The following is a 9,372-nucleotide window of genomic DNA, read 5'->3' on the forward strand; positions in this document are numbered from 1 at the left end:
GTTTTTCTATATTTTTACTATTTTCTACATTGTTGAATAATAGTGAAGACATCAAAACTATGAAATAACACATGGAATCATGTAGTAACCAAAAAAGTGTTATACAAATCAAGATAGAATTTAGATTTTAGATTCTTCAAAGTAGCCACCCTTTGCCGTGATGACAGCTTTGCACACTCTTGGCATTCTCTCAACCAGCTTCACCTGTAATGCTTTTCCAACAGTCTTGAAGGAGTTCCCACATATGCTGAGCACTTGTTGGCTGCTTTTCCTTCACTCTGCGGTCCAACTCATCCCAAACCTTCTCAATTGGGTTGAGGCCAGGTCGTCTGATGCAGCAATCCATCACTCTCCTTCTTGGTAAAATAGCACTTACACAGCCTGGAGATGTGTTGGGTCATTGTCCTGTTGAAAAACAAATGATAGTCCCACTAAGCGCAAACTAGATGGGATGGGGTATCGCTGCAGAATGCTGTGGTAGCCATGCTGGTTAAGTGTGCCTTGAATTCTAAATAAATCACAGACAGTGTCACCAGCAAAGTACCCCCACTCCATCATATCTCCTCCTCCATGCTTCACTGAGGAATCAGCACAGAACTACACAGGAGGATCTTGTCAATGATCTCAATGCAGCTGGGACCATAGTCACCAAGAAAACAATTGGTAACACACTACGCCGTGAAGGACTGAAATCCTGCAGCGCCCGCAAGGTCCCCCTGCTCAAGAAAGCACATATACAGGCCCGTCTGAAGTTGGCCAATTAACATCTGAATGATTCAGAGGAGAACTGGGTGAAAGTGTTGTGGTCAGATGAGACCAAAATCGAGCTCTTTGGCATCAACTCAACTCGCCGTGTTTGGAGGAGGAGGAATGCTGCCTATGACCCCAAGAACACCATCCCCACCGTCAAACATGGAGGTGGAAACATTATGCTTTGGGGGTGTTTTTCTGCTAAGGGGACAGGACAACTTCACCGCATCAAAGGGACGATGGACGGGGCCATGTACCTTCCCTCAGTCAGGGCATTGAAAATGGGTCTTGGATGGGTATTCCAGCATGACAATAACCCAAAACACACGGCCAAGGCAACAAAGGAGTGGCTCAAGAAGAAGCACATTAAGGTCCTGGAGTGGCCTAGCCAGTCTCCAGACCTTAATCCCATAGAAAATCTCTGGAGGGAGCTGAAGGTTCGAGTTGCCAAACGTCAGCATTGAAACCTTAATGACTTGAAGAAGATCTGCAAAGAGGAGTGGGACAAAATCCCTCCTGAGATGTGTGCAAACCTGGTGGCCAACTACAAGAAACATCTGACCTCTGTGATTGCCAACAAGGGTTTTGCCACCAAGTACTAAGTCGTGTTTTGCAGAGGGGTCAAATACTTATTTCTCTCATTAAAATGCAAATCAATTTATAACATTTTTGACATGCATTTTTCTGGATTTTTTTGTTGTTATTCTGTTTCTCACTGTTCAAATAAACCTACCATTAAAATTATATACTGATCATGTCTTTGTCAGTGGGCAAACGTACAAAATCAGCAGGGGATCAAATACTTTTTGCCCTCACTGTAGATAGAGACTATATACTCTAGAGAAACCTTTGAATATACATATGTATGCATAGGAGGTAATGACAAGATAATCGTTGAAGATGCATAAGGAGTAATACGTGTGTTTGAGAATAGTACTAAGTGAATGTGGATGTGAGTATTGTGTGATTGATTAATTGACTGAACAGGGGTTTAGCACTGGTGTGAGAGTTGTGTGAGTGTGGGATGACGTGTTAAGCTGGAAGTTTTTTTAAATAAGTATGGACATGGGCATAGTCATGGTTCATGACCTATACCAGCTTTCCTACCGACAGGAGGGTTTTGTTCAGGAGAGTAGCATGTGTGTTTACCACCATAATAGTGTCCTGGAGAGACTTTCCCACATGTTGCTACCTGAGTGCCTGTGATTTCATCTGTTGCTGGATAAGTGGCATCTCTTCAGTAATCTCCCTAACATTTCTTTTGACTGTGGCTAGACTGACTGCGTTGACAGCAGTGCTGCCTAGAGCAAATAGTGACCCTACGGCTGCACCTATCGAGAGTAGAGCCCCGACAAATAGTTTTTTCTCGCCTGGGCTCCGCTAATTCTGACTGGGTGACTGTGAACTTCTGGAGTTGGGCCAACATATGGGCAGTGTCTAGCTGGGCATGCTTAACTGCCTGGGTGGTCCAGTCAGCCCCGGCCCAACTCAAATGTGCTGCAGATGGAATGTGTTCACGGTACACGTTCTTTGCATCTAGGCGGACGTACACCCTCTGCGGGTATACTCTGCAGTTGGTTATAAGGAGTCCTGGATCATCACGGAGCACGATTCCAGTAGAAGGTCCGCTCGTGAATACATCTGCTGGATTGGTTTTGACCAGGGCGCAGAGTGTCAGGATCAGCCAAAGGAACTCCATCCTACAAAAACGCATAATTAGAGATATTGTCTGATTATTTCAGTTATATATATTTTTTTTTATAAACTAAAATGTTGTGACAACAAATGTATTTAGCTGATTGTCCTATTTCGAACAGTCCAACATCAACAATGGCAACGAAACGTATATCTTGTAGCTGGGAAGAGAAGACAATATGTTAGGTGCAACGTACTGATTTCCTGGAAGGGATCAGCTAAGGATCCTTAAGAATTTTCTTAGTACCTCTGATTTGCTAGGTTTCTATCTATTCGGTGCTGGCTTGCATCCCTTCTCTTCCCATGGGGGGAGTGTACAACTTGATTTGGTTCCTGTGGACCCACTTGAACGTGGTGTTTTGTCGACCTTCTGATTTGAAAAGCCACAGGTGAAAATTTTACCACAATCTCGTGTGGCCTCGTCCAGTGAGGCAGGAATTTGTCGCAACGCCCACGGGTTTGGTGTACATGTAGTACCACACCTTATCCCCGACCTCGAACACCTGGTGTGAGGCCTTTTTGTCGTAGTGCTTCTTGTCACCTTCTGCACTTCTTTCCAACTTTCCTTGAGCGTACGCAAAGGTAGTCTGGAGGATGGCTCGCAAGTCCGTCATGTATTGGTGAGCTGCGGCGACATCTCCTGGTTGGTACAGATGCAGTGGAAGCGTCATTTGCCGGCCCGTCATCATCTCGAATGGTGTTATTCCCGTAGACCCGTTGCGTGTGGCTCTGATCGCCATCAGTACCAGTGGGAGTTTGAGGTCCCAATCTTTGTGGTTGGTTGCCACATATTTCCTCAGGATCCTGACGATTGTCTGGTTGCTCCTTTCTGCCCTGCCGGAGCTCCTAGGGTGGTACGCGATGTGGAGTTTAGCTTTGAATCCCAGGAGCCACCACAGTTCTGTCATTACAGCAGCCGAAAAATGGGTTCCTCTGTCGCTGTCCACGGTTTCTCCTGGCAGGCCGAAACAACTGAAAATGTGGTTGAGTAAAAGAACAGCCGTGGATTCTGCTGTGTTATTGGGTGCGGGCAGGCACTCCACCTACTTTGTGAATGCGCAAGTCACTGTGAGGAGATACTTGTTGCCTCTTGCCGACCTGGCAACTGGGCTGACCCAGTCGATCTGGATCGAGTTCCAAGGGTAAGACTGCAAGGGTGCTCTGTGAAGTGGCTTTGAGGGTTGAAACTGGAAGAAAACTAGACACCCCCTCACGTATTGTGCCACGTCTTGTTCCATGTGAGGCCGGTGGTCCACCTGTCGCAATGTTTCACATGTTGCCTTGATCGCCCTATGGCCCCCACATGGCTCGTCGTGGGCATGAGCGATCATTATCCCCCTCTGTGTTTTAGGAACCACCCACCTTTGAGTGGCGTCGGTTTCTGAAACATAAACCAGTAGGTCATCTACAAGTGTGAGGTGCTGTTTAGTTGCGTACAGTGAATGAAAATCGTGTGAGCCTTTCAAAGCCAGCTCTGGACTGGGTGATTGACAGGATCAGACAAGAAAGCCATCAAAGTGGCGAGGGACTCATCTTGGTGTTGCATTGCTACCAGGTCACCATTCAAGAATGAATGAGTTAGCAACACATTACGTTTGTGCGAAGATAATTCTTGCGGTGCTACATGGCTACGCGTTAATGCAGACACCAAGGTCGCCTCTTTGATCATTGCGTCCCGAGCATCGAACAGCCAAGGAGTGCCGTGAATTGCACCAGATTTCGCCATGCTGTCAGCATGGTCGTTGTTAAGTTTGTCACGACCAGGTGATTTGGAGTGTCCCTTGACTTTCTTCCAATACACCTGTATGTCGTGTTTGGTTATGAGGTCATCGCAGGCTAGAATGAGCTCTTTGTTTTTCACTTCTTTGCCACTTGAAGTAGTCATGTGCTTTTGTTTCCAAAATGGCAAGTGGCATAAGAAGGTGAGTCTGGCATTGTTTGAATCGGTGCAGATTGCCAGTTCTGACAAGTCGTGTTTTACCGCAGTTTGCAGTGTGATAAGTACGCCAGCTACTTCTGCGAACTGGCTGGTCTTGTTGCCTAGCTGAAATTGAAGCGGTTTGCACGGAATGTCGTTGTGCCATACCAGTCCCACACCAGCTTGCAAGTGGTCTAGCTGACGGTAAGAACAGCCATCCACAAATGCCATTCGCATGCCAAGACACACGTTCTCTTCGAAGTAGTGATGGTTTGATGGCAACAGCGGAGCTACATCAAACGGGGGTGGTGCGATGTCGGTGTCGTCGTCGCCGCAGCGCTGACACACCGCCAAAGGTTTTTCGCTTTTGCATAATTGACAACAATATCATGGCTCTGCAGCGTCATGAGCCAAGCCGCTATCCTGCTGTTGTGTACAGCACCCTCACGGATTCTTTGGCTTTTCAGAAAGGTCACTGGCTGGTGACATGTTTTTATGATCACCTTTTGTCCACCGACATAACAGTTGAAGTGCTTGACCGCCCAGACTGTCGACAGCAGCACTTTTTCGCAGTCTGAGTACTTGTGTTCAGCAGGGTTGAGTGTTTTGCTCGCGTGAGCAACCACACGTCTGTCTTGGTCGTATTTTTGTCACAGACTGTATGTGGGAGGTTTGCGACAACCAGTAGGTAGTGAGATACTTCCTTGGTTCCGATGCGGAGTGAAAGCGCACATACTCCTAAAGCGGTGAGTGTTGTCTGGGGAGTTGTTCCCAGTGGGAATATGAATGTTTTCGGAACAAGGGGGTGGCAGTGAGCCGCTTTTGAAATGTCGTTGAACATTTCAGATTGCAGATTTTTCCCACCAGGTTGCCAGTATGGCATCCTCATTCATTGTGCCGTTTAGGCACACGCCACCTGTCAGTGGAGGGCGGTATGTGTCGGCTGGTGATTCACCCAAGCCACACAGGAAAACCCCATGTTCGGTTAATTTCCAAGTTGAACTTGTCACCCTATCATTTGCCACACATGGTGGACTCATGACCAAGTTAACCGGGGGTACGTCAGTTGATGACGTCAAACCCTCGTCGTTGTACAATGTATTGCATGCATTCTTCGATGAAGGCGGTGGGGTCAACAGAGATGGCGTAGTTATTTGTGACCAGACTTGGTTGGTTTTCCAATCCATCAGTGTTACCAAACAGTCAATTCAATCTATCCCAATCAGCATCTGTTCAGTGTCAATGGTAGTCACATACACTGGGTGGATAAGTGACATGCCTTTGAAGGTCAGTTTTAGTAGGAGACGCTTGGTTAAAGGCGAGGTAGCCCGAGTGAAACCTCGAAGTGTAGTGTCGCAGCATTCTGTTTTTAATCAACGTTTTGCTGGGTCCACTGCCCTTTTGAGTTCATCCAGCAATGTTTGAAATATGAGGGAAATCGTCTAACCTGAATCTATCAGTGCATCAGATGTCAAACAGTCCTCTAAGACTGCTTTGAGGTATGGCCTGTTCGAGTTGGTTTTTCTGGTCATATCCCCAACAAAGAGGGGTGAGTTGGAAGAACGGAGCTATGGGTTATCCATGTCGATTTCCAAGACAGATAACCCACCTTCATGACCCAGTGGGTCCTCTATCGGAATGGGAGAGGAATCAACCGTTGCGACGCTGCTTACCTTGTGCGTCTCCACATCTGTATCAGAGTCTATGAACAAAAGCCGTGGGCTTTATTCTTGATCGAGCAGGCCCTGGATAGGGTTTGGAGTGAGTGCTGGGGTAATTTGATCATTCACGTCCTCGCAAATGGTGTTAATTTCTGCGGACCTGTTGTTCGGCGAGTCCACGCCTAGTCATGGCGACTTATCTTTGTCCTGTTTGTCAAATTTGTCTCGCTCCTGTAGTTCTCTTAGCAGAGCTTGTCGAGAGTATTGGTGTATGCATCGGTGTTCATTGAACCCTTTGTCACCCTTGTTACTCTTGTACCATGACCCTTTTTGTGGGTTGGGTGCAGGTATGTGGCGGCCATGTTGATTGTTACGGTACCGGTTTGGTTGGGAACGTTCGGTATAGTTAGTTTTACCGCTAAGGTTATTGGTTTGGTTGTTTCGTGGTAGGTACCGTTTTGTGTGTCATCACTCACCGCTCCTATCCTTGATTCCGAACCCTCTAACTGGAGTGAGTACTCCTGCTCAATATTGAAAACCGAGATGTCAGGGCTCTTGGAGCGGCTCACTTTTGAAGACTCAAAAGCTTTGCTTGCAAGCTCTCTAAGTTCTGAGGTTGGTAAACTTACGTCGGCCGTAGGGCCCAAGTAGTTAATGAAGGTGGGATACATGTTTGACAGAATAATTTGTTTGAATGGTAGTAGCTCTTCCATTACTATTTCATTGAGTAAGCCAAAGTAAGCTGAACGAAGCCTATGATAGTATGCTTGTGGGTGTTCACTTGGCGCTTGTTTGACACTGTTAGCCAGCATGCTGTCGTGTTTGCGAGTCGCAGAACCACTGTATTCTATTCTTAAAGCTGTGGCAACTTTCGTGTTGTCGTTTTGAATGGAATGTTGTTGTAGGCGGATGAACCTAGTCACGTGTCTATTCAACGTTCGCTTCAACAGGTAAAGCCGGTTAGTCTCTGTAGCGTTCGGGTAGCCATCCAACGCGTCATCTAGGTCCGCTAGGAACGTCTCAGTGTCGTTCGGCTTCACTGGGGCGGGGTCAAAGGTGCGGAAGGTCTTGATGATCTTATCAAGGCATTCCGTGCCTAGTGCGTGGGGAGGTTTTGCATCATCCTGTGGGTAAGAATTGGCTGAAAGGCCAAGAGGAGAAACCAAGCCTTGGTCTGGTTGGCGAGGAGGCACCATATTACTCTGTACCAAACGGCCAAGAGGAAAAGACTGAGGGACACCTGAGAAAGATAAAGGCTGAAACCTTCTGTCGTCTTCACTCCTTTGTGTAACAAACTCCAGTTGCGAGCTTGGTTGTTTGGCTGGGTAGTCACGCTGAAGCGCGTGACTGGTTCGGAGTTCCTCTAGAGGGTACCTAAGGGTGGAATTCTGCTGCATCGCTGAGTCCACTTGGGCTCCTAGAGTATTTATTTCAGACATGTGAGTATCGCACTTGCTACTTATCTGTCATGGTTTGCAGGGAAAGGTTTTGAGTCTGTAGTGAGAGATTCAGTGATGAGACATTCTCTGCTTGCTTAGAGTTCAATTTTTTCCACCTTCCTCACCTGGGTTTTCTCATCATTCATTTGATCAGTGACTTCAATGAGAGCTGCTGTTTTTTCATCCAACTTGGACATTGTGTTCTTTAACTGATCGTCTGTGGTTTGCAGCTTTTGGACTAGAACCTTATTGCTTTGAGTGGTGTCATTCAATCCTGCTTGCAGGGTATCAAGTTGCTTGTCCCTGGTTTTAAGTAGGTTGTCAAATTGATCTAGTTTTGTGTGGACTTCGTCATATTTAGTTTCGGCTAAATGGAGTTGTTCCTGTAGGAGACGATTTTGTTAAAGAGTTTGTTCTCCAAGTTCACCGTCATAAGTTTTTGCCAGATCTTTTAATTGATCCTTCTCAAATGCAGCTCCTCGGCTAGCAGTATCTTGTCTTTGTCAGCTTTTGTCATTAGCTTCCTAGTTCTCTCCACCTGTCCCTTCTTCAACAGTTTCTTGCTTGTGCTTCTGTTGAGCACAGCGGTATTGGACCAATGTCCATCTCTGCTGGTAGGCATAGTTCAGGGCTAAACTGGAGAGAACCTTTACAAGGCCTGTGCCTGCTGGCCTATTTTGGAGGGCGTCGGTCGCGATTTCTGCAGTTTTTTCGCTTATGGCATTGTGATCTAACATTCTCAACCCTTCGGCATAGTTTAGATTTGCATTGCTGCTGAGGTCAGCGATCAATCTTTCTGTGGGTGAGGGTTTGCTTATTAGCGGGGGAATGGATGGCACCCCCTCTGATAGCTTGCTCATTTTGATGACTATTAGTTGTTTAAACTTATGTAACATTTTGGGTTTTGAGTCGTTGGAAGCTGCAAAAACAATTTTATACGGTTTACAGACATCAATAAATCATCAATACTGGATCAGTAATGTGGTAGTTGACTTTTAATAAACTTGCAAAAGCAATTTTAATTGATTAATCAATGTTATTGATTGATCATACCTGTATAGGCTATCTGGGAATTCAACTTTAATTAACCTGATAGCATTGTTGTATCTAGGTTAATATGGAAAAGTTTAAATTGTCGCCTTTGTTGAACCAAATCAATCTGGATCTTATCTAAATGATCAACCTGAAAAGGTATGTTCGGCAATTTAACTTATTAAATTGAATGAGACAATGATATCCAATCATTTGAGATTTGCTGGATATCCTAAGTGTAACCAGTAGTTCAAATGTGAGTATACATTCCCCACCAGGGTCACTTATCCCTACGGGCTGGAACCACATGGGATTCCCGTGAAGGAGTTGGCTCCAATGAACTTGCAAAAGCAAATTGAATTGATTAATCAATGATAATGATTAATCATACCTGTATAGGCTGTATGGGAATTAAACTTTAATTAACCTGAAAAGCGTTGCTGTATCTAGGATAATGTGGAGAAAGTTTAAAATGTATCATTGGTTTGAACAAATACATTTGGACCTTCTCCAAATGACCAACCCTGAAAAAGGTTTGAAATCAAACGGGAGTCCCGAGGGGCGGAACTTCCGTTGGAACAAAGGCAAAAACAAAAATGTCTGCTCTCCCTTCGTTAGCTTAGCATCTAGTGCAAAGCTACCCTACTTGAACAGGGAACCTCACTTCCCACCACACACAGGGTCCCCTTTAATAAGGGAAGTGGTTTATTAATAACGTCTCACGTTAACCCTTTCGGCGATTCTTTGCTAGCAATATTTTACCGGAACACGCAGATTTGTATAAATTTTTTTGCCTTTATCTCTCTACACTACTGGAACGAGAGAGATGGAGGGATAATCATCCCATTTCAGTCAAATGAACAAATCTACTCAAATT

The 9,372-nt window shown here is 45.6% G+C and overlaps 1 pseudogene; it reads left to right on the forward strand.

Moving 5' to 3' along the window:
• Positions 1-9,372, forward strand: part of LOC123488011 — a 51,526-nt pseudogene that overhangs the window by 7,642 nt on the left and 34,512 nt on the right.

Source organism: Coregonus clupeaformis, unplaced genomic scaffold (assembly GCF_020615455.1).
Source record: "Coregonus clupeaformis isolate EN_2021a unplaced genomic scaffold, ASM2061545v1 scaf2014, whole genome shotgun sequence".
NCBI classification, from domain to species: Eukaryota; Metazoa; Chordata; class Actinopteri; order Salmoniformes; family Salmonidae; genus Coregonus; species Coregonus clupeaformis.